The sequence below is a fragment of the Macaca fascicularis genome, chromosome 15 (genome assembly GCF_037993035.2).
Source record: "Macaca fascicularis isolate 582-1 chromosome 15, T2T-MFA8v1.1".
Lineage (NCBI taxonomy): Eukaryota > Metazoa > Chordata > Mammalia > Primates > Cercopithecidae > Macaca > Macaca fascicularis.
In genome coordinates, this window is record NC_088389.1 from 98,891,343 (window position 1) to 98,909,249 (window position 17,907).

At 40.2% G+C, this 17,907-nt stretch overlaps 1 protein-coding gene across 8 annotated transcripts in view; it reads right to left on the bottom strand.

The window, feature by feature from the left end:
• DOCK8 (dedicator of cytokinesis 8) overlaps positions 1-17,907 on the bottom strand; it is a 238,793-nt gene that overhangs the window by 218,899 nt on the left and 1,987 nt on the right. The window lies entirely within an intron of this gene.

Genomic DNA, 17,907 nt, shown 5'->3' on the forward strand with positions numbered 1-17,907 from the left:
ATTTATTCAGTGGTGTGCTGTTTCTAATGTGAATAACTGGAAATCAATGTAGCTCAATACAGAATGACTTAAATTATGCCGTATCCTTACAATGGAATGTTATGCATTCATTAGAAATGTAACGCAAGAATATTTAATGACATGAAAAGTTGTTCATGGCATTTTTTAAATAAAAAAGTGGGTTATGATACGTATATAAGCATACTTCCAATTTTGTAGAAATATGTATGTGTGTATCTGAAAAAATACAAATCAAGCTGTTAAAATGATCAATAAGTCAAAGAACTAGAGATAATTTTTATTTTTACAGTATTTGCTTATCTGCACTTCTGATTTTTCTGTAATTTATATGTATACAGCTTTTGTAATAAGAAGCTATTCTTCATTTTAGAAAAGAATAGGAAACATGTTTGCAGGTCTCCAATCCCTGACTACAGTTGCTATTCTTCAGGATCAATTGCTTCTTCTCCTTCATGGTTCTGCTCCTTTAATATTTCATTTATTTCCCGTCTCTGATATAAGTATTCCTGGTGATCATATCGCATACATTACTTAAGTGGCTCTATCAAATTACCTTTGTAGTCTCTTATAACGGTCAGGATTTTCCATAGAAGTTACTTTTTGGAAAAGGCAATCGTGTGTATCTACCATATCTTTCAGTACTCAGAAAATGTGAGGTCCAGGGGAAATTTAAGGTCCAACTTTCCTTTTTGCCTTTAAATCTCTTTCCTTACAAGTCTAGCATTGAGTGTGTGCAGTGTGTGCCTGCGTGTGTGCATGTGTATGTGCAAGCATGTGTGTGTGTGTGTGTGTATATGTGTTTCAGAGGGATAAATTTTGTCAACTCTAAATACAGCAGGTTATCAAATAACGTTGTTTCATTCAAAATCATTGGGTTATAACGTTGATAAGAAAACAAATCGATTCCTGGCTGGAGCCACCATGTGTGTGGAGTGTGCGTGTTCTCCCACGTGGGCTTTCTCAGGGTACTCCGGCTTCTTCGACATCACAAACATGCAAACAGTAAGTGAATCAGTGTGTCTAAATGGTCCCAGTGAGGGTGTGTGTGAGTGCAACCTGTGATAGGATGTGGTCCTGACCAGGGTGGGTTCCAAACTTGGTGCTGGGCAGCCGGGATAGACTCTGGCCATCCACGACCCTGAACTGGAATAACTCAGTAAATAATTATTGTACTTGTTTGTATTAATTTTTCTTAAATGCAAGTATAGCTCACATTTATTTCAATGTTTAATATTGGGAGTCTTTTGATCTTTATTTACTCAGAAGTTTGTTGATATTTTGTAACTGGAAATATGCCATCACATACGTACTGGAACTTAACTCTTGTTTATATCCATTAGCCTATGGAAAAATTGATTTTGCTTTATGTTGCTTTACATAAAAACACTGTTTCCAAGAACTTACAACATTAAGTGAGGACTTACCATATAACCTCTGTGCTTGTAAACGAGCTGAAATCCTACTTTACATTATTATGGTGGCTGTTGTTTTAATACTTCTCCATCTCCCATTTCCAATTTATTTTACTTTGTCCATGTTAACTTTTTGTTTTCTTTTTTGAGCATCTACTAAGTGAGGAACCCTGTGCCAGTTATATTACACGTTACCTCAGAAACGTGCTACTTATTCCCTTTTTACAGATGTTTCATTAATATGTCTTTAGCGCTCTTTGATTTGTGTAGCATTTTCATACTTTTTATTTGATTTGGTCCTATGATGTTGAACCAAATCCCGCTGGGAATCAGTGGAGCTGGGATGGAATCAGACTCGTCTCCCAAAACTCAGCCTCAAAGGTCTGCCCTGCTTTCTGTTAGTAGCAATGGCTCTGTCCTTTGTTATTATTACAACAACTGCCAACATGAATAAGGCAGTCTGATTGTACAGATTATTCAATGATTAGGTGAATAAAACAAGAGGAGTCAACAAACCCAAAGAAAAGTAGTCACAAAAAGTAACATGACTGGGTTTCTCCTATAAACCCTCCTCTACAGAGGAGGGGCTGACTATAACTCAGTCATTCCACAAGTGGGAGTGAATATTTTAGAATGCCGTCTGCCAGACCAGGAACATCTTGTTTTTTTCTCAAATAAAATGTGAATTCTAAATTAATCACTTTGTTTAAATATATGCTGTTTAAATATAAGCTGTTTAAAAATATCTCAATATTGTGGTTTTTCCTAAAATATTTTAAAATTGGTTGTTCTCAGAAAAAAACTGGCTGAACAACTCGGCTGCTTATCAATCTGTGGGATTTCTAGGAAGTCCTCAGTTGCACTTGCCACTTCCTGTGGCCTTGACTGCAATTAGATTTTATTTTATTATTATTATTATTATTTTGAGACAGGGTCTTGCTCTGTCACCCAGACTGGAGTGCAGTGGTACAATCACAGCTCACTGAAGCCTCAAGCTCCCAGGCTCAATTGATCCTTCCATCTTGGCCTCCTGAGTAGCTGGGACTACAGGCGCATGCCACCATGCCTGTCTAATTTTTGTATTTTTTGTAGAGATTGGGTTTCACCATGTTCCCCAGGCTGGTCTTGCACTCCTGATCTGAAGTGATCCACCTGCCTTGGCCTCCCAAAGTGCTGAGATTATAGGCGTAAGCCACAGTGCCTAGCCCTTGCAATTAAATTTTAAATGGTCTTGTTTCCTACCATCTTCCTCTCTGGCTGATAGGACAATGACACCTTGTATTCTTCTTGTCTCCTCCTAGGATCTCAGGTGCTTCAGGTGTACTCGTTTGGCTTTTGCCTTCCTTGTAGCTCCCACATCCAGATCCTTGTGACTAAAACAACACAGTTTTTATCTATCAGACAACAGCAAACCACACTAGGTCTATACTGTTTATTGAATATTTTGGTAATGGCTTTTTCTTTGTGACTGGGGTTTTGTGGCACAGAAGGCCAGCTGCCCCCAAAAGACTCATGCTCCCCTTTCATAGTGAAGTGTTGCTGCTGGAAGTGCCGCCAGGCAAGAACTATAATATATTCCCCCAGCCCTCCTTGCAGATTGATGGATCTTGTGAGCAGTCCTCCCCAGGGGAGTGTGAGTAGAAGCCATGTGTCCCACTGTTGAGTGGAGGTATTTAAGAATTGGGCACACAATCTTTCACTCTCTCTTCTTCCTAGCCACTGACTGAATGATGCCAACATAACTTGGAAGTCACAAGATGGTAGAGCTGTAAGATGGAAACAGCCTGGGTCCCTGAGTCACTGCTTGGAGGAGAACAACTTGACCTGCATCAGACTGTGATATGAACATAAAACACGTTTTTGTTGGGTTAGTTCACTGAGATTTTGAGATTGTTTGTTCTCACAGCTAGCTTACCTTGATTAATACTGGACCTAGAAGCCTCAATATTCCTCTTCTTTAAGTCAGGCTCCTGGAATTAGATGATTAGGACCTACTACAGGTACTAGTGGGATAGAGGTGCTATGATGCCATAGTGGAAGTTCTGTTAGTAATCTATACCCACAGCAATTGTTGGAGGCCGTGCAGAAACTACTAGTGGCCTGTCAATATCCATTAGCCCCTTCATTCTAACTCAACCCTAGTTTTGTTGGGGGTGACAATGTGCCAGGCTAATGAAAACTACATTTGCCAACCTCCCTTGTAGACAGAGCTAACACAGCTCTGAACAATGAGATACATAAACAAGTGTCATTATGTGAGCTTCTAGAAGAGCTTCTTAATGGGAGCAAAGTTAGTTGGCATGTCTTTTTTTTTTTTTTTTTTTTTTACCTTCTTTCTTCTTCCTGTCTCCAATACTGATTCACTATACAGAGTTTTAGGAATCATCATGTGACCATAAGGATGAAAGCCCCACACTAAGGATGGTGGGACACAAAGACACAAAGAACCGGAGTCTCCAGTGGTACCCTGGGGCCTATGACACCAAGCCTGCACGGCCAACCACTGGCATTCTTGTTATGTAAGAAAAAAATAATTAAACCCCTAATTTGTTTAAAGCATTGGATGGTTTGATTGGCTGTTACTTGCAGCAGCTAAAAGCAATCCTAATTGATATAGGGGTGATCCTTCTAAGACTGCCCACAGCACATATCTTTCAGACATGTTAGTCTCTGTCTCTATTTTCTTTTTCTACTCATTTTTAATTCTCCCATTCCAGAACTAACACTAGACAGCAGCAGTCATTGAGTTTCTAAGCTCATTTGGTAACTCTTGAGAATAAAGAGCTTGGTGACTCTTAATCATTTAATTTAGCCTCAAATCCTGCCTTTGGGGACATGTGGCAATTTTCAGGCACCTTCTCTCTCTGATACTCTCAAACTGCTGCTTTATCTCTGGACCAGACAGCTCTTCAATCTGGAGTCCATCAATGTAATTACGGGATTTAAGAGCATCTCAAGGGATTATTAAGCTCATATACCTGCCTCCAGGCAGGACTATGTGTAGCTCTTCCAGACATATAGTTGTCTTCTATGGGTCAAAGTGTCTCTCACAAAGCATGACTCACTTGGTAACTTTGAAGGAGTCAATTTTATTTGGTCTCAGTTTCTCTGCCACTAAAATGGGTATTATGATATAAGTAGGGAAAGAGAAGACCTTCTGCTTAAACATTCTGAAATTTGAAACGGGATAGTATTACTTTTTTTGGTTGGGTGCTGTGATTAAAATGACCAAAAATTTTGCAGCCTCTCCTATCAAGAGGTTGATTCTATTTTCCTACTCTTTGAAGCTGAATTGCCTTATGACTTGCATTAACCAATGAATGTGGTGGAAGTGATGTTGGAGAGTTCTAGACTTAAGCCTCAAGAAGCCTTGCAGCTTCCACCTTCATTCTCTTAGAATGTTCCCTTTACCAGCTAAGAATGCAAAAAAGACCAGCTAGGTTTCTGAACAACAAGAGACCATGCAAAGAGGGAAAGCTCAGCCAATAGTCAGCAACAAGACCCTGGACTTGAGAGTAAGCCCATCTTAGACCCTACAGCTTCACTTGAGCCACCCGATAATGGCAGCCAAATGAATGTCCACAGGAAGACCAGCAGAATAACTGTCCAGCTGAGCCCAGCCCAAATTGCTAACCCACAGAACTGTGAGAAATAATAATGGCTGTTTTAAGTCACTAAATTTTGGGGTGGTTTGTTAGTTTCCCAGGACTACCATAACAAATTACCACAAACTGGATAGTGTAAAACAAAAGAAATTTATTTTCTCAGAGTTCTGAAGGCCAGAAATCTGAACTCAAAGTGCGAGTAGGGCCACGCACCCTTGAAAGATGTTGGGGAGGCAAAATTCAGCACACAGTACGTGGTTTGTAAATAGAAAAATATAATTATAAAAGTGCTCTTTCCTGTAATTTTTCAACTTCAAACATATGAAGATAAATTTTAAAATAATAAAATTTTAAACAGTACCATATTCTGAAAGGTAGTATGTCAGTGTCATAAGAGTTTCAAAATCTCCTATGAAGAAGTATCTAAATAGAATATTTTACTTATTGTTAGAAGTCTTAATGCTGGTGCAAAGCAAAACTTGTTGCATATTAGACAGCATAGGGTCTCTTGAATAACTTTACCCATATGTAAGAGTTATTTTTTGGGAATAAAACACATCCTTCCTCTGCAAGATCAGCGCATCCTTTGTTCAGCATTGTGTGTCATATCTGTGTAAAAGTCACAGCCTTGTAGGGGCCTTCTGGTTACCACTTGTCCCATTTCTCTTCTGCCTCATCCAAGCTTTTTAAAGGAGTGGCCTCCACCAGCTTCCTCTATTTCCTCTGCATGGACTCCCTCTATAACCTTATGAAACCTAACTTCCTTCCCCACAGCTCTGCTAAAACTGCTAATTCAGAGGTTTTCAATGACCACCTTCAGGGCAAATCCAATGGCTCTTTGCCCTCATAATTTGGCATGTGATCTTTGTAACTGCCCTCCTAGCTCTCTTTTCTGATACTACAATTGACTGCCATACATTTGGCCAAATGCCCCCTCCTATCTTTTTGTATCTCTTCTTTCTTGTATGGATTGACAGTGACTCTTCCTCTAGGCCCATTCCTCTTCTCTTCCCCTTATACTTTCCATTTAGAAAATGTATCCATTCTTCAGTCCCAATCTCCACCTCATAGATGACTTTTTAATCAATATTTTCCATCCTGACCTACCATTGATGCCCCAAGCCTGTATTTCAAGCTGCCCAATAGAAATGGTCTGTATTTTATGTTCATCTGTGTTAGGGTGGGCTAGGTTATGGTGAGATAACAGACCATCCAAAAATCTCAGTGGTTTATAAAAACACAGACGTTCAGAGGGCAGCTGCAGCTCTGCTTTAATCATCTTTACTCCAGGATGCAGGATGACAGATCATCCACCATCTGGAACACTGCAGATTGTTTAGAATAGGAGAAAGATAATGTGATAAAGCCCAGACTATCTCTTCACCTCCAAGTGACCACATCACCTTCAATGGGTGAAAAGTAAAATCCTCCCATAGGGAGGGACAGCAAATACATGTAAACGTACAGTCTACTACATCGTCTTAAACAAAACCTCTACGAGGGAAGTAAAAATTCATCCTCCCAAAACTAATTCTCATTTCCAATTTTCATAGTTTCTCATTGGCATCATCCTTATCCCATTTGACCAGGATGGAAATCTTGGTGCCATTTATTTTATAATTGCTTCTTCTCCAATTACAAAAGCATTCTTGAAGAAAAATATGCATGCATACCTACACTCATACATGCATGTCCCAAGTACACAAAAGTCATCAATAATTCTACTACCCAGGGATAACACTCATGACACATTGGCATATGTCCTTCTGATTCTCTCCTTGTCATATGTATTGATCTATTTATCTCTGTAGAGAGTTATGCATATATTTATTTTTTTTATTTTTTTATTTTTTTATTTTTTGAGACGAGTCTCACTGTGTCGCCCAGGCTGGAGTGCAGTGGCCTGATCGTGGCTCACTGCAACCTCCACCTCCTGGATTCATGCCATTCTCCTGCCTCAGCCTCCCAAGTAGCTGGGACTACAGGCGCCCGCCACCACACCCAGCTAATTTTTTTGTACTCTTAGTAGAGACAGGGTTTTGCCATGTTAGCCAGGATGGTCTTGATCTCCTGACCTCGTGATCCGCCTGCCTCGACCTCCCAAAGTGCTGGGATTACAAGCGTGAGCCACTGTGCCCGGCCACATTTATTTTTTAATTAAAATGATACCATATTATGCATATAGCTTTGTGGCTATTAAGAACTCATCAAAATCTTTTCAATATTTTATCCTTCTTATGTAAAAATATGTTTGGTATTTACTTGAAAATTTAAATATCCAGCCTTGACCTCTCCCCTGAGTTTCAGATTCCTAAATAAAACGGCGTAGAAGGTAATTCTACTGGGAAGTCGAACTGCATCTTAGACTCCATATGTCCCCAGTTAAACTCCTGATTCACCCTAAAAGCCTGCTTCTCCTCCAATCTTTTCAATCTCTGTTAAAAGCATCAATATCCAACCCTGGAGACATCTTGATTTCTCTTTTTTTTTTTTCTCATTGCCCCACCCCATATCTAATTCGTCAGCCCTAGCTCCAGAATGTATCCCAGAGCTGACTGTTTCTCTCCTTCTCAGCTCTGCTCTCTACTTTTGCCATCATCATCTTTCTCCTGGATTCTCCACTGCCTCCTAGCTGGTTTCCTTGCTTCCACTCCTTACTTCTTTGTACAATAGATCTTTTAAACACAAAAGTCAATCACATCATACCTTGCTCCATAAACCATCCTATTTGATATGGTTTGGCTTTGTCTCCACCCAAATCGCATCTTGAATTGTAGCTCCCATAATCCCCACAATGTCATGAGAGATCATTGAATCATGGAGGCAGGCTTTTCCCCATGCTGTTCTCATGATAGTGAATAAGTCTCACGAGATCTGATGGTTTTATAAAGGGCAATTCCCTTGCACATGCTCTCTTGCCTGCCGCCATGTAGGATATGCCTTTGCTCCTCCTTCGCCTTTTTCCATGATTGTGAGGCCTCCCCAGCCATGTGGAACTGTGAGTCCATTAAACCTTTTATTCTTTATAAATTATCCAGTCTTGGGTATTTCTTCATAGCAATATGAAAATGGACTAATACACCATTGCACTTAGAATAACATTTAAATTTTTCCCATTGCCTTTAAGGCTTTTATGTGATTTGGTCTTCGCTAACTTCCCTCTTCAGCTCTCCTCCTCTCCCCTCATTCACTCCACTAGAGACAGACCAGCTCTTGCTTTTCTTCCAACACACCAAACTTACTCCTGCCTCAGCCATGCGCTTGGTCATTCCCCTGCTTGGTCTTGGCTCAGAGGTTTTCTCTAAGAGATGCTTTCCTTGACCATCCTATCTAAAGAATCCATGCCCTCTCAGTGGCCCTTTTACATTCTCTGCATCACACTTATTTTATCTGATGTTTCCTTGTTTATTTACTGGTTTATTTCTTCATTGTCTCCCCACTGGTATATTACTTCTTTTAGAACAAGAACCCTGTCTATCTATCTTATTCATGACTCTATCCCCTGCACTTAGAATAGTCCTAGGGACATAGTGGGCTATAATCAATATGCATGAAGTGAATGAATAAGTATGTAGTTGCTTCCCACATCCAGCTGATTCCCTTAAACTGTCTGCAGAAGCAGGTCCTTTTTTTCCATTCTGATGACCCAGTCTAATCCCAGATCTCACTACCTCACATCAGAATGACTGTGGCTCCCTCCTCACTCCTCCCCTGGAATTCCTTCCAATGCCTTCTGCACACTGCTAACTATTCTTCCCACCATGTTTGTTTCATCTGTGAGTCACCTCCCATCAGGGCCCAGCTGAGACTCATCTCCTCACAGGTGTTGCCCTACTGTAGCCAGGGCTACAGGTTTCTCTCTCTCTCTGAGTTTTTGTCCTTACCCCTCCCCAGCCACACAATCATACACTGTTCCCCATGCTCTCTAACTTTTGCATTTATAGTCACCCACTCACTCCAGCTGCATTCTGAGGGCATAGACTGCTTGTCTGCGTTTTAAATCTCCCATAATACCTAGAGAAAGTCACAGGCAATCAATGAAATATCTTGTTGATTTGAATGACATTATTGGACAGAGAATAAGAACAGGAGGTAAATTGGATACCCCATCTAAAGGGATTTGTGAGACCAGGTAGTTATTTGGAATGAAAGAGTAAGATATTAAACCAGCCAGCATGCCAACAGGTGGGCGATAGTCTTGTTCCCACAGACAACAGATGGCCATCATCTTAAAACAACATTTATGTTAACCAGCAGATAAGGGACTCCTGCATTGTCAGTGGACTTTGAGCCTGAGTTTTTCTACTTGCATAGGTGAAAGTGGACTGCAATGATAGTGTAAATGCTGTATGATGACTAGCACCCCTTAGGGAGCTCCAGTTTGCCTTCCTGGGGAACCACAGACCCCCAAGTGTAATTTCCTGAGGACAGCCCAGCTTCTCTAGAGTGCTCATGTTACACAGCAGAAAGTTGAGTAGAGAGAACTCAGAAAGGTCTGCTAAAGAAGGTTTTGGCTGTGCCCTGAATATTGCTCTGTATGGCAGTGAGATGAAGCAGCGATTTAGGAAAAAGTATTTCTACCCATGGCAGCAGAGGGACTGGGCCTCCCTGAGCAAACAGGAGAGTCAAGCTTGACCATTCAGTCATACGAAGGCCAAAATACCCACTTCAAGACTTCTGAGCAAATATCACATTTTCTTTTTGCTAATGTGCATACTTTCCTTAATTGAGTCTCCAAGCAGTGAGGTAGAATTTTTATTCTGTGTTTTAAAACGGCGTATTTAAAAATAAACATGTTATCGACTCAACTGCTTATCTTGAGTCAAATGCAAATTGTGGGTACATTCATTGAGGGAGAAAAATCTTTTTGAAAAATTTCCTGGTGATTTCAGGAAACGAGTAAGTGGTTATAATATTAAGGAATAATTGAAAAACATTGTCAGAATGAACACTTCTAAATAACTGCTGTTCTTTATAGTTTCCTGTATGTGGTACCATGCAATTTATTCTGATAAAGTTGTCTTTCTGAACTCACTTTTGGAACTCCTCTTTGCAATTACTTTCAGAACTATTTGACAAGGTACCTAAAAATCAGCTCCATTATTTCACGGCAGTATCTTAACTCAAGCTGATATCACTTTATTTAATAGGCTTGCTTGAGTGCTAATGACTTTGGCTCCCTCCAGAAGCTATACCATATATTGTTTATGGATATGCGTATACACACACACACACACACACACACGCACGCACCCCAAAAGTACACCTTTGTGTTAGTACTCTCCAGGAGCAGCAGGGAGAACAGAAATGGGCAACAGAATAACAGGGACTTCACATTTATCTGTAAACAGAATAACAGGGACTTCACATTTATCTGTAATGTTCTCTTTTTTAATTAAAAAAAAACAACTAAAGCAAAGGTGACAAATGTTAACGTGTTAATTCTGTTAAGTGGACCCTTAGATACTTGCCATTTTATCATCTGTATTTTCTATATTTTTTGAAACTTTTCAAATAATAAAGCAGATTCTCCCTCAAAAAAAAAAAAAAGATTTTAAACCACCAAGCTTCTTTTTAAAAATAAAGGTACTGCAGTCCCTGATAATAATTCTAAAAGGATTTCCAAAAATGTTTTGGATAATGCTATTATCCCTAGTGGCATGACCCCAGAGAGGAATACTTTGAAGTCATGGAGGGCTACCAGGCCAGGGAAAGTGCCTTTCTTTTTCCAGTTCTTAATTTTGAGTAAATCTCCTTGCTTCTTGCGGGTAGGCCCATGACTCACTTGTCTTTGTATTTCTGGGGCTCAGCACAGCACTTAGAACACAATAACCCTCAATGGCTGGCATGAGTGAATAAATGAATGAACTAACCAGCCTAAGACTCGTAAGCCTACTAACTTACGAAAAGATGGGAGTGAGAGGGTGGAGCTGATTAATTTCTGTTTTTTTTAATCTAGTTCCAGTTTAGCTATTTGTAGTTTTGGTCTCTATCACAGGAGAACAATCGATTTTCCCCTTTTATGAGAATGATAGAAGTCATGAAGTTTTTTGAGGTTTCTGAGCAGAGGGGTACTACTGTTTCCTTTTACCCCAGAAACCAATTCTAGAGGAAAAGGAACATTAAAAATAAGTATGAAAGAGGTCTATAGTCTCCATTCTCTCATCAAGTGAAAGCACATACAGTCAGTTATGTAATCTGGAATCTTATTTTGTGATAGAAAGGGATTCTGATTTTCCGTTTGCTATTTTATTTAAAAGGGCTATGGCTTAGGCACCCAAAGGAGGAGGTGGATTGAATGACATTGTTAAGCAAAGTAAAAAGCACAGTTTACAGTCTGGCAACTAGAGTTTACAACAAAATCAAGAAATAACTAAGTTGTTAGAACAATCTACCTTTATCATTAATCCACCTATTAAAGGAACAGAAGCAGAAAGCGAAAAAGGATAGAGGTTCTCATCATTTATGGTTGCATGTAAGGCAAAGAAAAAAAGGAGAAATGCATGACTACTTTAATCCCTAAAGAATGACTTCAGACTTCACTCTCCGACCTAGGAGAGAAGCTAAACAGGAAGAGGTTACAGGCATTTAAGAGAAGAGGTCAACACTGGCAAATACAGATTTAAAAGAATGATAAAACTCGGTGGGGGTGTGAATGTGGGGAAAGGAGCATTCGTAGGGCCACTGGTAGGAGCAGAAACAGATATACATTTTCTGGGAGTCAATTTGGCAACCAAAAGCTTGAAAAATGTTTCTTTCCTATGACCAAACAATTACACTGTTAGAAATTTGTAAGGAGGTGTTTGCACTAGCACAGAAAAAGGTACGTATAAGACTGCTCCATCAAACTCTATACACTATTGTGAAAAGTTAAAACCTAGCTCTTTTGGTTTTTTCTTTGTTTTTTTTTGAGATAGAGTTTCCCTCTGTGGTCTAGGTTGGAGAGCAGTGGCGCAATCATAGCTCACTGCAGCCTGAGGCTCAAGTGACTCCTGGGCTCAAGTGGCCCCCCTACCTCAGCCTTCCATGTAGCTGGGACCATAGGCATGCACCACCCTGTCTGCCTAATGTTCTGTTTGCTTTTTGTAGAGATGGTGTCACACTGTGTTGCTCAGGCTGGTCTTGAACCTCTGGGCTCAACTGATTCTCCTGTGTCTGCCTCCCAAAGCACTGGGAGGCAGGTTCCAGGCATGAGCCACTGGGCGCAGCCTGGAACCTATCTGCATGCCCAATAATAGAAAATTAATTTAATAAATCATTTTACATCTAATCAACAGGATTTTATACAGCCTATGTAAATTATAATGTAGCTCTATATTGATTTACATGCAGAGTTGTTCATGATTTTTATTTTTTTTTAAATAAGACAGAGTCTTGCTCTGTCACCCAGGCGGGAGTGCTCCTGGCTCACTGCAACTTCCACCTCCCGGGTTCAAGGCTACTCAGCCTCCTGAGTAGCTGGGTCTACAGGCACCTGCCACCACACCCGGCTAATTTTTTTTTTTTTTTTTTTTGTAGTTTTAGTAGAGATGGGGTTTCACCATGTTGGCCAGGCTGGTCTCAAACTTTTGACTTCAAGTGATCCACCCACCTTGGCCTCCGAAAGTGCTGGGATTATAGGCGTGAGCCACTGTGGCCAGCCCTCCTGTATACTTTAAATCATCTCTAGATTATTTATAGTACCTAACACAATGTAAATGCTATATAAATAGTTATTATACTATATTTTGTATGGGATAATGACAAGGAAAAAAGTCTGTACATGTTCAGTACAGATGCAACCATCTACATTTTTTTTCCAAATAGTTTTGATCTGTGGTTGGCTGAATCCAGGATGTGCAACCTGCAGATGAGGAGGGCTGGCTGCACTTTCCTATCTATGATGATGAACATGAGAATAGAGAGCTGGAGAAACTCTGGTTCCATTGCCATCATTTCTCCTTTCTAATCTTGTGTTTAATCGTAATGCAGTGGGACATGACATAATGTCTTGTACCCTAGGCCAACTTTACCCATTTGTTTAGTTTCACCAGAAACACTGCATCAACATGTGTTCATATATACTTTCAGAGGGGTCAATCTGTTTTTGGTCTATATCCCTCGTTGTCGATATAGCAAATGGTGCCACTACTGTGCCAACTCCAGAAGCACAGGAACCGCACTTAAACACACTACATAAATTTCATCTGTTTACCTAGAGCCCAGAGAGCCTTTCTGCTGCTGACTGGGTAAGAAATTAGACTGCACCAGCCTGAACAACATGGTGAAACCCCATCTCTACTAAAAATACAAAAATTAGCCAGGCATGGGGGTGTGCGCCTGTAATCTCAGCTACTCAGGAGGCTGAGGCAGGAGAATTGGTTGAACCCAGGAGGCAGAGGTTGCCGTGAGCCGAGATGGTGCCACTGCACTCCAGCCTGGGCGACAGAGTAAGACTCTGTCTGGAAGGAAGGAAGGAAGGAAAGAAAGAAAGAAAAGGAAAGAAAAGAAAAGAAAGGGGAGGAGGGAGGGAGAGAGAAAGGAGAGAAAGAGAGAAAGAAAGAAAAAAATTAGACTAGATGCTTGTGGGAACAGGGGTAGCACATTCATGTTGCTTTAACCCTTTATCAAATGGGCCAAACATTAATAAGCACCTGCCACTGAAAAGAACTAAGTGTTTCTGTTTCTTAGCTTTCTCAGCAAGAAGTCTGAGTATGGTCACATCCCTACCTTCTCATGGTCCCTTAAAGAGGATGGAAAGTTTAGGTGTTTTCAACATCATCCTATTCTAACACTAGCTTTGTGGGGAGTTGAGATGGGAGACTTGGTCCCCTGAGTTCTTCATTTCTCCCGGGGTAACTACAAGTTATTACGTTTTCTTTCCACTGGTCTATGAAGAAGTAAACAGTAGCTTCATCAATATATGTAAATGGTCGGAACTCAAAGAACTCCAAATGAAGAACATTCACCCTGGTAGAAGGTTATTTCAGTATACATTTTGTAAGGAACCTTCAGAATAGCACTAGATGCCTAAAGCACAAATGGACCTTTTCCAAGAATCTGGAAGGAACCGATTCCAAATGTGAAAGATCAAAAATTCTGAGTCTGATTGCCCAAGCTCCTCTATTGGTCTTTGGTCTAGAACACATCAGACAAATAAAGCAATTCCTGAAAGCACACTACCTCACTCTGCCAGCCACCCCTACTACTGAGGAACAGCTCTGCTTTCACTGCAGATACACATCTATACATTTGAATACATATATTTTTATGCTTGTATTACCTTTGCAGATAAAATTAGCAAATAATTCTCAGAAAGCTCTCTGTAGCTCATTGTGCTCTGGTCCTTATGCCCAAAATTATTGGAGTTGTTCCTTTTTTTTTTTTTGAGATAGAGTCTCGCTCTCTCACTCAGGCTGGAGTGCAGTGGCACAATCACTGCTCACAGCAGCTTCAACTTCCTGTGCTCAAGTGATCCTCCCATCTCAGCCTTCCAAGTAGCTGGGACCACAGGTGCAGGCCACCACACCTGGCTAATTTTTGCATTTTTTGTAGAGACAGGGTTTTACTGTGTTGCCCAGGCTGGTCTCGAACTCCTGGGCTCAAGCCATCTGCCCGCTTAGGCCTTCCAAAGTGCTAGGGTTACAGGTGTGAGCCACCATGACCAGCCTGTGGTTGTTCTTAAATGCTATATTTATGTAACTTTATTCTCTCTTCTTACCACCCTGTTTTTATCTTTCATAAAATCACTCTCTGCTGATGATTATTATGCCTAATACTTTGTTCCTTTTTTATTTTTTATTTTATTTTATTTTTGAGACAGAGTCTCACTCTGTCGCGCAGGTTGGAATGCAGCAGCACATCTCAGCTCACTGCAGCCTCCACCTCCCATGTTCAAGCAATTCTCTAACCTCAGCCTCCTAAGTAGCTGGGATTACAGGCACACGCCACCACGCCTGGCTAATTTTTATATTTTTTAGTAGAGAGGGGGTTTCGCCATGTTGGCCAGGCTGGTCTTAAACTCCTGACCTCAGGTGATCCTCCCGCCTCCCAAAATGCTGAGATTATAGGCGTGAGCCACTGCACCCAGCCCTGTTTGCTCCTTTTTTGAAAGGATGAAATGAAGGTATATAAAGTTCTTAGCACAATATGTAGCACATACTAAATAATCAATAAATGCTACTTATTATTTTAAAATAAAACTGAGATGACAGCATGGTATAATGATTAAAAGAGAAGATTCTGGAGCCAGGCAGCCTACATTTGAATCTCAGCTCTGATCTTCATTAGTTGTATGTGACTTTGAACAACTTCTATAGCTTCTCTGCACTCAGTTTCTCCATCTGTAAAACAGAGATAGTCACTGCTCCTATTTCATAGAGGTGAATGTGTTATGATATAGAAAGCATTCTAGAAGTGTAAGCCATTATTTTTCCTTCTTTTCAATCCTGACTATCCACAAGAGGGTTAACGATTTTTTCTGCATTCTACACTTTTGTCCTCTTTATCCAAGGTTCTTATTTTACTTTAAGATTTGATCAAGTTTTACATCTATTCTATATTTGAAAGACACTAAGATTTTGTTTAATAAAGGTTCAGAGTATTAGTAATAATTTTTATAATCTACAAAGGCACTAAATTCCAGTAAGAAAAAAGGCAGTTAACAAGACTCAAGACTGGATGTTCCTACAAGTAACCGTGTTACGACATGTAATGCAGCAGCGCCTGAAATCCCAAATGTAAACGTTATTATGAACTACCTAACTTAGATCTAGTCTTTCCTTGGCCCACAAGTCAGCAACAATAAAATGGAAATGAAGACAAGTATATAGCACTTACAAGAAAATTAATTTCACCTTTCTACCTCAGAAACATTCAGTGATTGGTCCTTTCTCTTATACCTTCCTGAGCTGCGGGTTCTAGCGAAATGCTTAACCATTAACAAGTTATACAATTACACTTGGCGCTCAAGACAAAACAAGTCCCATATGATGGCTTACAACACATGAAATTTAGAATTTATAAGAGCATGAGAGGCCAGTGTCAACAGAATTTAAAGACTGTGGGCGTCTTCTCAGACTGTGAGACAGTCCGCTTACTCCTTCTGGAGACTGGTGTGGTGAACTCTTTTTTTTTTTTTTTTTTTGAGATGGAGTCTCGCTCTGCCGCCCAGGCTGGAGTGCAGTGGCCGGATCTCAGCTCACTGCAAGCTCCGCCTCCTGGGTTTACACCATTCTCTTGACTCAGCCTCCCGAGTAGCTGGGACTACAGGCGCCTGCCACCTCGCCTGGCTAGTTTTTTGTATTTTTTAGTAGAGACGGGGTTTCACCGGATTAGCCAGGATGGTCTCGATCTCCTGACCTCGTGATCCGCCCGTCTCGGCCTCCCAAAGTGATGGGATTACAGGCTTGAGCCACCGTGCCCGGCCAGAACTGAACTCTTTACAAATAATATTTTTAATATATCAGATTTGAATACTTCATTAATAGGAAGCATACTGGTTTTATCCCACAAATATTTTTAAGGGATAGTTTACACCATTCTGAGTAGTAAGGTGAAAAGCATGAGCACATGCTGAATGTACTAATGGCCGTATTTCAACACAGTTCTTACTTTAGGAATTTGATCTATTTAAAAAAAAATAGGTAGACATGCAAGGGAAAACATTTCTTTTCCACCTTCAACATTGCAAAACATCACATTGTTAATGTTTATATATTAAACACTAATCAGAAACCGAACACTTTGCCAATGCTGCTACCAAAATGATGATTTTTTAAAAAAATTAATTCCCCTCTTGCTTTAAAGGAAATTCTTGGGATACATGGATCAAGATAACAATAGGCCCAATTAAGAGCACAGTCTTTGGAGCAGTTTGCAATCCTAGCTCTGCCATTGCTGGTTGTTCTTGAAAAAATTACATGGCCTTGTGAAGCTATATCGCTAAGATTCCTTTTCCTCTTCTGTACAAGACTTCATGAGTTTGACAGGCTTTTTGTGAGAATTTAATCATAAAATCTATTAACTGTGTAACATAGTGTCTGGGACACAATAAGTAAATAATAAATGGTGAAATTAAATGATACGTTAATACTAGGTATGTCCTTATCAATCTGCTCCTTTGAATAACAATTTCTGCCAAGCTCCTTAGCATAACTCTCCCACACAATACACAGAATGCTTCAAAGAGGAAAACAGAATGCTAAGAATAGGAATTTCCAATCCATTTTCTGGCCTGAGGATTATAAAACCTTTTATACTTTATTTAACTTGAGGGGGCTCTTCTTGATCAGATTTCATCACATATTTTCTTCCATTGAATGTGTTTTGTGTTCTCAGCACCCAACGGAAGGCACATGAGGGGAAACATTGGCCCCAAGAAAGCTCCCAGCCAGCCACTGGCATCTCCACACCCAACCCAAACTCATCTCTGCCTGAAGCTCTCCAACTTCAGCTTTCCTTCCTACCTTTCTATCTTAGGCTACCAAAGATGGTGATGATGGAGATGATTACAGCAATGAAGTTGATTGTAATGTTAGTGATGGTAACTAAGAATTATTTACCATTTATTCTGAGCCAGACACGACAAGCAACATGCAATCAACATGAAAATGATTAACAAGACATTTTGCATTATTTTTTCTGTACTGTCTCTAAATTCCAATGTGTATTTTACACATTGAGTACTTGGCAATTCAGACTTTGTACCTATTATTCATTTAATCCTCCCCACAGTCATAAGAAGTAGGTACTATGATTATCTCTACTTGATATATAAAGAAACCAAAGCTTAGAGAAGTTAAGTAACATGTCTAGTGTTGCACAGTGACTTTGTAGCTGAGAGCCAATTTGCAAGGAAATCAGACACTAACCAGGGCCTTTATTCTTAA